Genomic DNA, 17,003 nt, shown 5'->3' on the forward strand with positions numbered 1-17,003 from the left:
TTGTAATAACCTGTGGTGCTCCAAATGACATGTGGGGGCACACAAGTGTCCTCATGGGTCTCCAAACAAATCGAAGATGCTTGTAGATCGCCTGCAAGGGCTAGGATGATGGTGTAGGTGATGCCACATCATCGTGCAAGTCCTGGATCATCTGCCAAGTGTATGGTGCAACTCTGGGGCCAATTGGGCATGATGGATCAGGTGCATCTTCCTCGTCCAATAAGTGAACCACGAGCAATCTCTGAATGGTTGTGGGGATCCATGGAGTGTTTTCTGTTGTTGTGGAGGCCCATGGCTCTCTACACACACCCTACATGTGCCAATGTAGCCCTCTGGGGTCAGGACCCCGTATAGGGAGACCAAACCCAAATGGAAACCACTTGCAATTCTGCATAAGATCCAATGCGTCCTCATGTCTTCTATCTAGCACACCAAGTCATTAAAGAAATCAAGTAAAAGAGTTTATTAACCATGGATAACAAGTAAGCACTTCACAATGGTATGCACTTCCATAGTGGGTTTTGGCATGTGCTAATGTCTCCCAACTCCAAATAGGGTTATCCAGGCATCCTATTAGGTGGTTTCTACCTCTAAAGAGGGTGGTATGTCCATGGTACATCCTTCAAATGGTGGTGGCATGTGGCATAGCGATGGGATGGAGTAGGGAATGAAACAGGTCAACCTAGATCGCATGTCATGTTACACTTGGGTAAATAATGTGTAGGAGGGAGCAATCGTGGTGCATGAGTTACCCCGGCCTTGATTTTTCCACCCTTCTTCATATGTTTTTTGCCTTTTTGTGATTTTCTTTAGTTAACTGCTCAGGCTTCTAGGTAATGAGAGCATGATGTGTAAAGTATAGCAATGGATACCCCCTTATAAGGTGGGGCAGTTCATCGCCCACTGGGGGTTGGGACAATCATGGGTTCCTGAATGATAAAGGAGGCTCATCAAGGGCCATGTAGGAACCAAGGTGATGGCCATGGAATGGGGTAGAGCTCATGTCATGGCTTTTGCCCACATGCTAAATACTTTTGTCCCGGCCATCTTTTGCATTTTGTGGTACAATTTCTTGTTGAATGTGGCCAATTATGATTTTTCTTTTTCTTTTAGCTGCACAACCTCCGGCCATCATTCCAGGCCTGATCCAAGATGTGGGGCAAGGGGAGGGGGTGGCTAACCCTATGTGGACCCAGTGGAGGATTGTGGACCCAAGTGGGAGGAGAGATGATTGGGTGTGTAATGAGAGGAAGGGGAGTAATATATGTGAATCAAGGAGCGGGACCACACAACCAAAACTAGGGTTTCCCATGTAGCACCATCCCTAAAACCAATAGGTCAGTAAAAGAGATCCCACAGGACTAGGGTGCAAGGTTAACATCCCAAAAGAGACCTAGGACAAGAGCACATACCTAAGCCACTCTTTCTGCCGAATCCCCCCATTATTCCATGCCTAAAGTTTCCATGATAAATAAACTAGAATACTCAATTACCAAATAACAAAGCATACCTTTACGTTTGGGAGGCACACCTTCAAACATACGATCATGACAGATGGGTGAGGGACCACATGGTTGGCTCAAGTGGAAGAGAAATGGCACATCGAACTAGTTGGTGGCTATGAGGGGTTGTTGGCTACTGGTTGAGGACCATCATGGAGAAAAAAATTCTCCCAAGGATATCACGCACAAAATGGTGGGTAGCAGTTACCATGTTTGGTAGAAAAAAGGCCAAACATATAATCCATGGAAATGGATTTCCAAGGTTGGCTAGGAGTAGGTCGAGGAGTGTACAGACCTTACTTCTTAATGGTTGGCTTGGCGATAGCACAGGCAATGCAAGATCTGATATATTTTCCAACATCTTGTCGGAGTTTTGGCCAATTAAAAATACTTTCGCAATACTGCCAAGGTTTTCTCCAAACCAAAGGGTCATGTGACCTGACTATAGTGCACCTCCCAAATCAACTTGGCATGCTCGCTTGAAGGAACACAAAGGTGCCCCAGGTAGCAAAGGAATGCATCCTGGAGGTGGGATTCTGGTACTTTCTTGCCATTCATCAGCATCTGGTAGGTGGTGGAAAATTCTGGATCATTTTTGTACAACTGCAGCCATCCAGAAGTTTCGTGCCCACAAGAGTTGAGAATAGTGGTCAGTGCCATAACTGGAGGCCGATTGAGGCAATCTGCAATGTTATTGGTGTTGCCCTTCTTGTATTCAATGTTCAAATGAAATTGTTGCAAGTATGTGAACCATTTGAGCATGTATATTTCCACAGTTTATAAAATGTTGTTGACCATTTCTGATGGCGATCGTTCTGCAACTTCTTATGTGTCTGTATAAATTGAAGAGGTTGGGGATCTACGTGGATGATCGTCTCCTTCCCCATAATGTAATGTTTCCACTGTCGACAAGCCTGTACGATGGAGTACAGGCTCCTTATCGTAGGTGGGGTATGTCCGAATAGTACTAGAGAGTGTCTCACTATGATAGGCCACCGAATGCCCCTGTTGGGTAAGAACTACACCAATAGCATAGTCGGAGGCATCTGTCTCAATTTTAAATGGTTGTTGCAAGTCTGGCAATGTGAGCATTGGCGCAGAGCAAAGGCGATGTTTCAACTCAACAAATGCCTTATGTTGTGCCTCAAACCAAAAAAACCTTTGTTTTCGCTCTGCCCTTGGTAACTCGACTCAAAGGCCAAGTGATATTAGAAAATCCCAACACGAACCTTCGATAGAAATTGGCAAGGCCCAAAAAGCTTCAAAGCTCTCTGAGAGTTGTCGAGGCTGGCTAATCCTGAATGACTTGGATCTTAGCTAGTACCACATGCACGCCTTGCTCATCAATTATGTAGCCCCGGCCCTAGATATTGGACTTGGTTCATGCCAAAGGAGCATTTCTCCAAATTGGCACATAGTTTGTGCTGCTGCAGGGTCTAAAGGACCTGTTGACTATGTTGTAAGTGCTCTTGCCAACTCTTGCTGAAGATGAGGTTGTCGTCCAGATATACAACCACAAACGAGTTGATGAAAGGCCACAATATGTCATCCATCAACCTCATAAAAGTTGCAGGGGCATTTGTCAACCCGAAGGACAAACTAACCACTCAAAGAGGCCCTCCTTGGATTTGAAGGAGATCCTTAAAAAATGTTTTAAAAAAAATATCTCACATAATTCGACAGTCTGGGGAGAGTGCTAGATAGCGTTAGTGTTTTTTCTTCAACCTGCGAATATGAATATGTCGCCGTTGACCAGCTTCTGTTTAGTTTAGATTCCCTTGGCATACAATGTCTTGAAGGTTGTTGGCCACTTTGCGAGATAGTGCAAGGTTACGACTATTTAGAGAAAATCGGGATGGGGATCTGACCAGATCAATATCTTTGATTAAGTTTACCATTGGGGTTCAACCATTGTTTTTATCTTCATCGTCAAAAATCTCTACTTTGCACACACTAATCTACCACCTGTACTTATCCTTGCCCAAGACCTGTCACAAATCGTTTTGAGGAATTAGCAAGCGTGGGGAAATTGTGGAAGTTTAAGCCGCATTCTCTTTCATTTTTTTGCTTGGACCAAGATGCAGGGGCTCTATGGTATATGCAAATATGGTACCACTTTCCTCACAGTCTAGTAGATCTAGGACAAAATTGTAACAGATGGAAATTGCATTATGGGCATGAACAAAGAATTTGGTCCCAAATATGGCCACTTTTCTTTATGATTAGAGGTTTTTTGTAAGAAATACAAATTTGGATCTGGAGGATTCTTTTCAAATCTTCATAAAAACCCTAAGTGGGAAATCATTTCTCATAAGGGTTAGAGCCTTAGATGTAGTGAAAGATCTAAAAAAGAATGTCTAGTATTACTTGGGTATATCGCTAAAGCTACAAAATTTGATTTATGGAGACAAATCGTTACAAGAAATCAATCAGTTGAAATATTATGACATTGAACATAATTCCACTATTAACATTAATCTGAGGCTACGGGGAGGAAATCCAGGAATGAATAATCCAAATGGACCAGCTTCATTTGCTAGATCCCCAAATGGGCTAGCTTCATTCAAGGATGCCGTGAAAGGGAAAGTTTCCATACCAGATGGATAGACCCCAAATCTACCAACCCCAAGTCCTTACATTATTGAATAGATGGAAAAAGTACCAGAAATGACACTAAATATGCCAGAGGTAAGCAGTCTTTTCACAACCATCTAAGCTAGAGCCCTGTTATGTAGATTTAATGGTTTATGGCATAAGTCAAAAGACTTACATCAGTGAGTCTTCACCAACTGAACCAATAACTGTGATATCTACCTGTGCTCCAAGGGGTTTTTTGTTGTACAATTCGACGCTCAGAAAGATCTTGATTTTGTTTTAAATGAGGGGCCATGGTTTTGGGGCAGAGAATGCCTCTTCGTAACTCCATGGTTTCTAGATTTTGATGCTACAACAATGGTGGTTACAAAGATGTCGGTATGGGTGAGACTACAAAATTTCCCTCTCCCTTTCTGGCAATGAGACAACACAATCTCCGTCTCCCTTTCTGGCACCACCAAGTATTAGAAGGTATTGGAAACACATTGAGGAGGTTTCAAATTGAAAAAGGCTTTTTTACCTTTGCCAAGATGTGTCAAGATAGACCTTGGTAAAGGCCTACCAGATTGTATCCATCTGGCTCATTAAGATTTTAAGTGGACTTAAACAATAGATTTTGAAAACACAACATTTAGGTGTTGAATTTGTCTACAAACAAGGCATTTGCAGAATACACGCCTGCAAACAAAAAAAATTACAAAAATGGCAAATAAAAGACACCAAAAATAAAAGGGATGGCAGGTACCAAATCAACATCTTTCATAAGACAAAGAAGAAGAAATGAGAATCATCAAAAAGTGGAGGAAAAGAATCAACCAGGGCCTCGAGCGGAGGAGGGAGAAAAGAAGCGGAAAGACGCTGCATATAACACTAAGAAAGACATTGATCCAAGTACCAGAACAACAGCATGAAGAAATATACAGCACTCAAGGAGCGGGTGGAACAAAGCTAACACATATATCTAAGAGTTCCAACTCAGACAAAGAAATGCCCATGAATATGGAAGGAGAAGAAATGGCAATAGTAGCGACTGCTCCCAATCAAGGAGTTTGGCGAAAGGTGGAGAAAAAGAGAGGAAAAAAGGGGAAGCTAAGTGATTTTTATCACACTTATCCATGTCAAATTTATGTAATATTTGTAGTTTTTCTCTTTTTTGAGCATCAATTGAAAGGTTTCCTTGATCAAATGCTTTCGAGCATCTGCAAAATGTAATTTTGTTCCATGGTTTCTAAGTTGAATAAAATTATGATTTTTATGATTTTTTTCTTTGGGAAAAATAAATAAATAAATAAATAAATAAATAATATATATATATATATATATATATATATATATATATATACACTAAGAAACCGGATTCGTTGAAAACCCCCGGCATGTCCCAAATCCAACGAATCAGACACGATTCGGTGGGTCATGTGTCCTCTGAACGTGTCTGAGCGTGTCCCACGCGTGTCCGGTCGTGTCGAGGTGTGTCCTCCAAACGTGCCCAACGTGTCCCAATTTCGAGACACGTGTCCCCTTGAATTGCGTGATGCGTAGCCAATAAAGGGCGGTTTTGGGCCATTTCTCCCTCACTATTCTTGTCTCTCTTGTTGTGGGTGTGTGGGAGCAACTAGCAAAGGGTTTGGGAGCATTTTGGAGGCAATTCAAGCAACAGGTAAGTGCATTTTGCTTCTGCTTTTTTGCATGTTCATTACAGCAGTTTGCATGTGCATTTTTTTTACAAGCTCGTGCATTTTTTCTTTATTTTTTTACAGCATTCATGGCTCAATCAAGGGCAACAGGGAAGGGGCAAAGGAAGGGGAAGAATGTCCCCATTAGAGATGCTCCTCCTGTTCCAATTTCATCAAGACCTGCAAGTGTTCCCTCTATTGGAAGTGGGGCTGCAATAGCAGCTTCAAATGTTGAGGGAACAATTAATTTAAAAAGACAGCAGGCTCAAAAAAACAAATATCCCTTGTGGAAGTATGTCACAAGAGAGCAAGAGTCAGGGAAAAAGTTGAAGCGAGGAGACAATGTTGCTTGAAAATGCAACTATTGCAACAATCATTTCATGAGGACTTATTACCATGTGAAAGCTCATTTGTTGGCTTTTCCAAGTTGTGGAATTGGAGCATGTACACAATTGTCTTTAGCTAAGAGGAAATAAATGGAAAAAGAGGTCATTGTTGGTGTGGCAAAGGTGGTTGCATCATCTGAAAAAACAAGAATGATGATCCCCTTCCATTCTTGAGGAAAAGCACCAATAAATTTCCATTTGAAAGTTTTGGTGGGGGACAAGCAGCAAAAAGAAAGGTAGTGGCACTTGGTCCAATGGGCAAGATTTTTCAGAAAGAAAAACGGGAAGAGCTTGATCTCACCATAGCATTCTTTTTCGATCAAAACTTCATATCCTTTAATGTTGCATGCTCACTTTTATTTATTGAGATGTGCCGAGCTCTAACTAAAGGGGCTCCATCAGGGTATGTGCCTCCTGGGTTAGAGAAGCTTAGAACCACATTGTTGACTAAGGAACAGAATGATTTGGATTTAAACAGGAACACAACAAATTACAGATATAACCATAAATACAAAGATGCAGTAGAAATAACATTTCATTTCATTTAATATCAAACACTGAAATATGCTTATAAATAGAATGGAAATAAGACTAGCTCAGGCGATGGTAGCTTATCTCTAAGAAGAGATTTGGCGTCTATATGCCTCTGAATTGTGTTACAATGAGGCTCCAAGGCCTATTTATTTTTGAGAAACAATGGAAAACCCTAAACATCCAAAAACCTAACCCTAGGAGATGAAGTGCCAAACTATGGGACCAGTTTGGGTAAATTGGTACATCAACTTCCCAGGTTCGTAAATTTGGCATACGATCTCCGCTTGACACACATTGGTCTACGACCCATGTTGCTCTCGGTTTTCCCAAAAAATGTCGTTTAGGGCTGCCAAAAATAGTAAATTGTGCTACAAATAAGGAAACTGAAAAACTGAAAGAAACAATGGTGGGGGTCCAAGTGGAATAGGCGGGTGGCCACCAATATCCACCTGGATCATTCCTCCCCCTTAGAAAGCAATGGTCCCCATTGCATTGAGTTTCTTCATGAGATGAGGAAACTTTTGCTGAACTTGGTCCCTGGTGAGCTACCTGCCCTGGTGAAGGAGTTGGCCTGCTTTGACAACTCAATATAGTTCGATCCTTTGTTGTCAGGTGTTCTTGATTTGTGTGTCCATGATCCGATCAGTTGTGGTTTGTTCCATGCCATCTAGATTTAACTCTGTAGGTGTGAGTTGTTCTGTAATGTCTGATGTGTCTAGCAATGGTCGGAAGTATGGTCGAAGGCAGTCCACATTGAACACTGGGTGCAGGCCAAGGAATGGGGAAATGTTGAGCTCAAATGCATTGTCTCCCACAACCTTGGTAATGGTGTAAGGACCATATCAGAGTGGTTTGAGTTTCCGATAGGCTATAGTAAGGCGTTCATTTTGAAAATGCAACTAGGCTTTGTCACCCACCTGAAACTTGTGTGGCACCCGATGTTGATCATGTCGTCGTTTGTACTTGGCATTTGATTTCTCCAGAATGTCGTGGACTTGCTGGCGGATATGTTGGATGTGCTCAATGAAGTTGTTTGCCTTATCGGTTTTGAATTGGACATGAGCCAAATCTGCCTGAGTAGTTGCAAATGGCATGGCCACATCAAAATGGAACATAGTCGCTAGAAATCTCAAGCCCACTTGAAAAGTGTTGTGGTCAATCGAGCTATGGAGAGCCCAGTTATAGTTGTGCTAAACATAGGAGAGGCTCTCATCCCATGTGCATGGATGCTTTGAGTTGTACATGCGCAGAATGTGTATGATCATCTTGTTGATGACCTCTGTCTGGCCATCAGTTTGGGGATGGAAAGTTGTGGACTTAGTGAGCTTGGTGTCCAGCATCAACCAGAGACTAGACCAAAATGTACTAAGGAACCTGCTATCCCGATCTGAGATGATAGACTGTGGGATCCCAAAGTGTACCCACACTCATTCAAAGAAGAGTTTAGCAGTGGCTTCTGCTGTGATATTCTTCTTGCAGGCCGCCATAATGGCCATCTTCGAGAATCTGTCGACGACCACAAAAACACAGTCGTTTCCATGCTTAGTAGAAGGAAGGCCCGACATGTAATCCATAGATATGGATTCCCAAGGTCGACTAGGGGTAGGCAGCGGAGTATAGAGGCCTTGCTTCTTAATGGTCAATTTTGAAATGGTGTAGGAAGTGCAGGATCTGATGTACTTCCTGACATCCTGTCGAAGATTCGGCCAATAGAAATACTTCTGCAATACTGCCACCATTTTCTCGACCCCGAAATGCTCAGCAGCCCGACTGTAATGCGCTTCCCAAATCATCTTGGCACGCTCGCTTGAAGGAACACAAAGGTATCCCGAGTGGCATAACAGGGCATCTTGGAGGTGAAAATCTGGAACTTGTTGACCCTTCAAGAGTGTCTGGTATGTGTGGCCGAATTCTGGGTCGTTTTTGTAGAGAAGTGGCCAATCAGAAGTCTCGTGCCCACAAGAGTTGAGCACGGTGGTTAACGCCATGATTGGTGGTTGGCTGAGGCAATCTGCAACATTATTGGTGCTTCCCTTCTTATACTTGATATTCAAATGGAATTGTTGCAGGTATGTGGACCACTTCTGATGGCGATCATTCTGAAACTTCCCTTGCGTCTATATGAACTGCAGGAGCCGATGGTCTGTGTGGATGACCGTTTCCTTCCCCAAAATGTAATGCTTCCATTGTCGGCAGGCCTGCACAATGGAATACATCTCTTTGTCATAAGTAGGATACTTTCGGACTATGTCTGAAAGTGTCTCACTGTGATATGCCATTGGATGCCCATGTTGAGTAAGGACTGCCCCAATAGCATAGTTAGAGGCATCTGTCTCGATCTCAAATGGTTGTTGCAAGTCTGGTAATGTGAGCACTAGTGCAGAGTAGAGGCGATGTTTCAACTCTGTGAATGTCTTCTGTTGAGATTCATACCAAAAGAATTTTGCTTTCACTCCTCCCTTGGTGACTTGACTCAAGGGCCAAGTGATATAAGAGAATCTCAACATGAACCTACGGTAGAAATTGGCAAGACCCAGAAAGCTGCGAAGCTCTATCAGAGTGGTTGGAGCTTGCCAATCCTGAATGAATTGGATCTTGGCTAGATCCACATGCACCCCCCGTTCATCAATAATGTATCCCAGATACTGAACCTGGGTCATGCCAAAAGTACATTTCTCCAAATTGGCACATAGCTTGTGTTGCCGCAGTGTTTGGAGAACTTGTCAGATGTGGTGGAGGTGCTCTTCCCAACTCTGGTTGAAAATCAGGATGTCATCCAAGTATACCACTACAAATGAGTTGGTGAATGGCCGCAAGATGTCATCATTCAGCCTCATGAAGGTTGCAGGAGCATTTATCAACCCGAAAGGCATAACCAACCATTCAAAAAGACCCTCCTTGACTTTGAAGGCAGTCTTCCACACATCGGAGGGTTCGATTGGTACTTGGTGACATCCTGATTTCAAGTCGATCTTGCTGAAATATTTTGCCCCCCTTCAGTTGGTCCAGAAAGTCATCAATCCGTGGTATTGGGTACCTATTGTAAACAGTGATCTTGTTCAACGCCCGATAGTCACAGAGTCTCCAAGTCCCATCCTTCTTCTGTACCAACACGATCGGGCTCCCACAGGGCGATGAACTCGGACGGATGTGACCTTTCTACAGTAGCTCCTGAATCTGCCTCTTGATTTCGTCGTTCTCCAAAACGGAGCACCGATAGATTGGTCCATTGGGCAATGGCGCACCTGAAGTCAGATCGGTGGAGTGCTTGACCTGACAGTGCAAAGACACCCCTGCAAGGGAGGTGAAAATGTCCTCGTACTCCTCCACGACCTTGTCCATTTGTTGTTGTTGTGCGGAGGGGCCCTGTCTAGAGGTCATGACCACTGTCTTTTTCTTTCCCTGAGGGCGTATCATCAGGAAAACAAATTTCCCTGTTTTGGAAATTAGCTTACTGCATTGTTTTGCAGTAACCAAAGAGATGGCGGTAGGCAGTGCTACCTCTGGTATCCTGTACAACTTGTTTCCCAAAGTAACAATAACAGCACAAGGCCTTGACTCATACACAACATGTCGCTTCCATAAGTATGGTTGGCCTAATAATACATCACAAAAATCAAGGGGAGCAACATCACATAATGCCTCATCCATGAAGGGCTTGATGTTGTATGGAACGCAACACTGTTGGCTCACGCGAAGATCATGTCCTTAGTGAAGCCACCCGATGGTGTATGGTTGTGGATGTATTGTGGTCGGTAAGCCCAGTTGCTTCACAACCTCTGTCGAGATGAGGTTCTTTTGGCTCCCACTGTCGACAATGAACTGTAGCAGGGAACCCTTTGCCCACATCTGGGAGTGGAAGAGGAGCCTCCTCCTCCTCTGGATCTTTGGGTTCCTCTTTCTATATCTTCATAGTGGCAATGGTGGCACTGGGCTCCGCATCAATAATTTGCTTCCCTTTGTCATTCCCCTTGTTGGGTTCTGACTCAGAGTCAGAACATGCATCTGATTCCGAATCCTTTAGCTCGGCCACTAGTGACTGCTTGGCCCGACACTCACTCGTGTTGTGAGTTGAGCTCTTATGGAAATCACACCACTTTCCCGTGTCCTTCTTCGACTTCGCGGCGTTGTTCTTTGCTTGCGGCTTTGGCGGGTTGTCCTGGTCCACCTCGTCTTGGCTTTGTCTTTTGTTCTACGGTTTGGGGGCACCTTTCCCTTGCTTCAGATTCGCAAATCCAAAGTCTCGCTTCTTTTGTTTAAACTTTTGCTCGATCTTGACGGCATATCGGTATGTCGTGCCGAGCGAGGAGATGTCCAGGGATTCCATCTCGTCCTAGATGTATCTGTGCAGGCAGCCGCGATACTTGAGAACCAAATGCTTCTCAGAATCCTTGTACCCAACTTCGTGCGAAAGGTATGAAAAACATTGGTAAACTCCGACACATCTTGGTCCCTTCCCTGTCGCAGTGTTGTCCGCTTTATGTATTTATCCTCATAGCTCTTGACAGTGTAGTGTTGCTCCTTGATGGCATCCCAGAATGAGTTCCAAGTGGGTGCGGCTAAAAACAGTGAGTTCGTACTTTCATCCTTCTGCTCACAGTAGGTTTCCCACCAGTCCTTGACGTGGGGGGTTGCTTTGAGAAGTGCAAAAGTTATCTATTCCCGGCTAGAAAAATCATGAACGCAAAAATATCTTTCTAGCACATTTAACCATTTATCCACGGTGTCTGCATCTATCTGACCCTCAAATATGGGAATGTCAAAGTTAACTTGTACCTTAAAGGGTGTGGCGCTTCCAGAGTAGCTGCCGGAAGTAGATGCGTCGCCCTTGGGTAGCCGCTTAAGGGTCTGGGCAAAGTTGTCCATCATCGCGTTCGTTTTTTTCTCGAGGGCTTCTTCGAGCAATATTGTGATAGGATCTCATGTCCCATCGTCTTTCTTTTCATATGCCATGGGAGGCCATCGGTATTTGCGAGACTGGTCTTGAAAAGGTTCGACCAATTCAAGCCCTAACTCCTTATATCCCAACCTTGTTGGGAACATGCAAATAAAAATAGAGAAAGAGCAAACTGCTCTGATACCACTGACCCAGATTTAAACAGGAATGTAGCAAATTACAGATATAACCATAAATACAAAGATGTAGTAGAAATAACATTTCATTTCATTAATACCAAATGCTTACAAACAGAATGGAAATAAGACTAGTTCGGAAGATGGCAGCGTATCTCTGAGAAGAGATGTGGTGGCTACATGCCTCTAAACTGTGTTACAATGAGGCTTCAAGGCCTATTTATTATTGAAAAACAATGGAAAACCTTAAACATCCAAAAACCTAACCCTAGGAGATGAAGCACCAAACTATGGGCACCGTTTGGGTAAATTGGTACATCAACTTCTAGGGGTTGATCTTCGTTTGACGCACACAATACCTCGTTAGAAAGATCTAGCCAAGGGCTACAACTTTTGAGTAGGAAAAATTGGTTTATGACCCATGTTGCTCCCGATTTTCCCAAAAAATGTCGTTTAGGGCCTCAAAACGGCTCCGAAAGTTTAGGACCCGAAAAACTGTCAAAAATAGTAAATTGTGCTACAAATAAAAAATTGAAAAATTGAAAGAAACAATGGTGGGGGTCCAAGTGGAATAGGCGAGTGGCCACCAATATCCACCTGGATCATTCCTCCCGCCTTAGGAAGCAATGGTCCCCATTGCATTGAATTCCTCCATGAAATGAGGAAACTTCTGTTGAACTTGGTCCCTGGTGAGCCACTTGCCCTAGTGAAGGAGTTGGCCTGCTTTTGTAACTCGATATAGTTTGATCTTTGTTGTCAGGTGTTCTTGATCTGTGTGTCCATGATCCGATCAGTGATGGCTTGTTCCATGCAATCTAGATTTAACTTTGTAGGTGTGAGTTGTTCTGCAATGTAGGATGTGTTTAGCAATGGTGGGAAGTATGGTCAAAGGCAGTCCACATTGAACATTGGGTGCAGGCCAAGGAATGGGGGAATGTTGAGCTCAAATGCATTTTCTCCCACAGCCTTGGTAATGGTGTATGGACCATATCGGAGTGGTTTGAGTTTCTGATAGGCTCCAATAAGGCGTTCCTTTTTCAAATGCAACCAAACTTTGTCGCCCACCTGAAACTTGTGTGGCACCCGATGTTGATCATGTCGCTGCTTGTACTTGGCATTTGATTTCTCCAGAATGCCTTGGACCTGCTAGCGGATATGTTGGATGTGCTCAATGAAGTTGTTTGCCTTATCAGTTTCGAACTGGACATGAGCCGCATCTCTCGGAGTAGCTGCAAATGGCATGGCCACATCAATGGGACATAGTGGTTGGAATCCCAAGCGCACCTAAAAAGGATTGTGGCCGTCTAGCTGTGGAGAGCCTGGTTATAGCTGTGTTGGACATAGGGGAGGCTCTCATCCCATGTGCGTGGATGCTTTGAGTTGTACATGCGCAGAATGTGTACGATCATCCTGTTGACAACCTCTGTCTGGCCATCAGTTTGGGGATGGAAAGCTGTGGACTTAGTGAGCTTGGTGTCCAGCATCGACCAGAGACTGGACCAAAATGTACTAAGGAACTTGTTGTCCCGATCTGAGATGATAGACTGTGGGATCCCAAAGTGTACCCACACTCGTTCAAAGAAAAGTTTAACAGTGGCTTCTACTATGATATTCTTCTTGCAGGCTGCCATAATGGCCATCTTTGAGAATCTGTTGACAACCACAAAAGCAGAGTCATTGCCATGCTTGGTAGAAGGAAGGCGCGACATGTAATCCATAGAGATGGATTCCCAAGATCGACTAAGGGTAGGCAGCAGAGTATAGAGGCCTTGCTTCTTGATGGTCGGTTTGGCAATGGCGTAGGCAGTGCAGGATCTGATGTACTTCCCGACATCCTGTCGAAGATTCGGCCAATAGAAATACTTCTGCAGTACTGCCACCGTTTTCTCGACCCCAAAATATCCAGTGGCTCAACTGTAGTGTGCGTCCCAAATCATCTTGGCTCGCTCGCTTGAAGGAACACAAAGGTGTCCCAGGTGGCATAATAAGGCATCCTGGAGGTGAAAATCTGGAACTTCCTGACCCTCCAAGAGCGTCTGGTATGTGTGGCCGAATTCTGGGTCACTTTTGTAGAGAAGTGGCCAATCAGAAGTCCTGTGCCCACAAGAGTTAAGCATGATGATTAACGCCATGATCGGTGGTCAGCTGAGGCAATCTGCAACATTACTGGTGCTGCCCTTTTTATACTTGATATTCAAATGGAACTGTTGCAGGTATGTGGACCACTTCTGATGGCGATCATTCTGCAACTTCCCTTGCATTTGTATGAACTACAGGGGCTGGTGGTCTGTCTGGATGACCGTTTCCTTCCCCAAAATGTAATGTTTCCATTGTCGGCAGGCTTGCACAATGGAGTACATCTCTTTGTCATAAGTGGGATACTTTCGGACTGTATCTGAAAGTGTCTCACTGTGATATGCCACTGGATGCCCCTGTTGAGTAAGGACTGCCCCAATAGCATAGTCAAAGGCATCTGTCTCGATCTCAAATCGTTGTTGCAAGTCTGGTAATGTGAGCACTGGTGCAACAGCAAAGATGATGTTTCAACTCTATGAATGCCTTCTGTTGAGATTCAGACCAAAAGAATTTTGCTTTCGCTCCTCCCTTAGTGATTTGACCCAAGGGCCAAGTGATATGAGAGAATCCCAACACGAACTTGCAGTAAAAATTGGCAAGACCCAGAAAGTTGCAGAGCTCTGTCAGAGTGGTTGGAGCTGGCCAATCTCAAATGACTTGGATCTTGGCTGGATCCACATGCACTCCCCATTCATCAATAATGTATCCCAGATACTGAACCTAGGTCATGCCAAAAGTGCATTTCTCCAAATTGGCACATAGCTTGTGTTGCCGCAGTGTTTGGAGAACCTGTCGGATGTGGTGGAGGTGCTCTTCCCAACTCTGGCTGAAGATCAAGATGTCATCCAAGTATACCACTACAAATGAGTTGGTGAATGGCCGCAAGATGTCATCCATCAGCCTCATGAAGGTTGCAGGAGCATTCATCAACCCGAAAGGCATAACCAACCATTCGAAAAGGCCCTCCTTGGCTTTGAAGGCAGTCTTCCACACATCAAAGGGTTCGATTGGTACCTGGTGATATCCAGATTTCAAGTCGATCTTGCTGAAATATTTTGCCCCCTTCAGTTGGTCCAGAAGGTCATCAATCCGTGGGATCGGGTACCTATTCTGGACAGTGATCTTGTTCAGCACCCGATAGTCAATACAGAGTCTCCAAGTCCCATCCTTCTTTTGTACCAACACGATCGGGCTCCCACTAGGCGATGAACTCGGCCGGATGTGACCTTTCTGTAGCAGCTCCTAAATTTGCTTCTTGATTTCGTCATTCTCCAGAACGGAGCGCCGATTAGTCCATTGGGAAGCGGCGCACCTGGGGTTAGATGGATGGAGTGTCTGAACTGACAGTGCAGAGGCACCCCTGCGAGGGAGGTGAAGATGTCCTCATACTCCTCCACGACCTTGTCCATCTATTGTTGTCGTGCGGAGGGGCCCTGTCTGGAGGTCATGGCCAACGTCTTCTTCTTTCCCTGAGGGCGTATCATCAGGAAAACAAATTTCCTGGTTTTGGAAATGAGCTTACTGCATTGTTTTGCAGTAACCAAAGAGATAGTGGTAGGCGGTGCTATCTCTAGGATCCTGTACAACTTATTTCCCAAAGTAAAAATAATAGCACGAGGCCTTGACTCATAAAAATCATGTCGCTTCCATAAATATGGTTGGCCTAATAATACATCACAAACATCAAGGGGAGCAACGTCACATAATACCTCATCTGTGAAGGGCTTGATGCTATATGGAAGGTGGCACTATTGGCTCACGTGAAAATCCCGTTCTTGGTGAAGCCACCTAATGGTGTACGGTTGTGGATGTGTTGTGGTCGGTAAGCCCAGCAGCTTCACGATCTCTACCGAAATGAGAAACTTTTGGCTCCCGCTGTCGACAATGAACTATAGCAAGGAACTCTTTACCCACATCTGGGAGTGGAAGAGGCACTCCTGCTCCTCTAGATCTTTGATTTCCTTCTTTTGGATCTTCGTGGTGGCAATGGTAGTGTTGGACTCCGCATCGATAATGTGTTTCCCTTTGTCATTCCCCTTGTTGGGTTCTGACTCAGAGTCGGAACATGCATCTACTTCCAAAGCCTTTAGCTTGGCCACCAATTGTTACAGATCCATTTGGGAACATCAATACCATCATTCAGATCAGTGTGTTAGGGCTCATCAAACCCTAATTTCAGTTGCTACATGCCCTAAACAAGTCACCCCTTTGAATGCCTCCTTCCCAGACAGTTTCATGACTTGAAGACATCTAGAAATAGCCTCTAGAGGGACTAGCGCAGGTAAGCCCTTGTAAGGGCGCACTGCAGGGCAGTTGAGTCCATGCCAAGGTGCTCTGCAAAGCACTTAGGCTTCCTTTCACCTGCACTGGGCGAGATAGATCTAAATTCACTAGGGTTTGGGGAATATTCTTATATTTTGGAGTCATCTAGAAGGTTCCCTCACTTATCAACTCCTATGAGCTCGAAAATGGATGAGGAATGAGTTAAGGTGCATCCTATCCTCTCATCCCTTCCTCCATGGAACTAATTCTAAGTATGGAAGGCCATTCAATGCCACCATTTATGACAAAACCTCCTTCATCTTCCTATAAATTGACCACTCATCTAAGTGATCAGGGGCTGGATTATATTGAATTGTAAGGAGATAATGCTGCTATGAGATTTGGCTTTGAAGCAAGTATTGTAATGCTACAAGTTTGTCATGCTTTTGATGTGATGTGGATGGTATCCAAGCTGAAAGAGTGGCTTTGAATCAGACACCAATGGTTGTAATTCCTTCTTCTATCTAATAAAGTGTTTGAGCCTTTTTCCCATATGTTTGTATTGTTTCATAATGCTTATATGTGTGAATTGTATATGATTCCTTTCACTTATATTCAATAGATCGTATGCTTTGATTGGTTCTTTGTTTTCTGTTGTGTTTACAAGGTACTTTTCAAGCGGATTAAGTACGGGAAGGAGCGACAAGATCGATACAAGGGAGACGAGAGGAAAGCGGAACTACAAGTGGGTCTTCCATCTTCTCATCTTATCTATTGCTTATAGGAAAAGTCTAAAAGACTTTAAACTGTTGTTCTAGATACAGCTACTTATCTAGGGAATTAGTATTTATCCGTAGATACCAAATTCTCCAAAACACTAGTGACTGCTTGGCCTGACA

At 44.0% G+C, this 17,003-nt stretch overlaps 1 long non-coding RNA gene across 2 annotated transcripts in view; it reads right to left on the reverse strand.

The window, feature by feature from the left end:
* LOC149145916 (uncharacterized) overlaps positions 1–17,003 on the reverse strand; it is a 34,887-nt gene that overhangs the window by 11,495 nt on the left and 6,389 nt on the right. The gene's annotated exons all lie outside the window — the stretch shown is intronic.

This window comes from Pinus tabuliformis, chromosome X, assembly GCF_031772625.1.
Source record: "Pinus tabuliformis cultivar Carrire ecotype Pingquan chromosome X, CPIR1, whole genome shotgun sequence".
NCBI lineage: Eukaryota > Viridiplantae > Streptophyta > Pinopsida > Pinales > Pinaceae > Pinus > Pinus tabuliformis.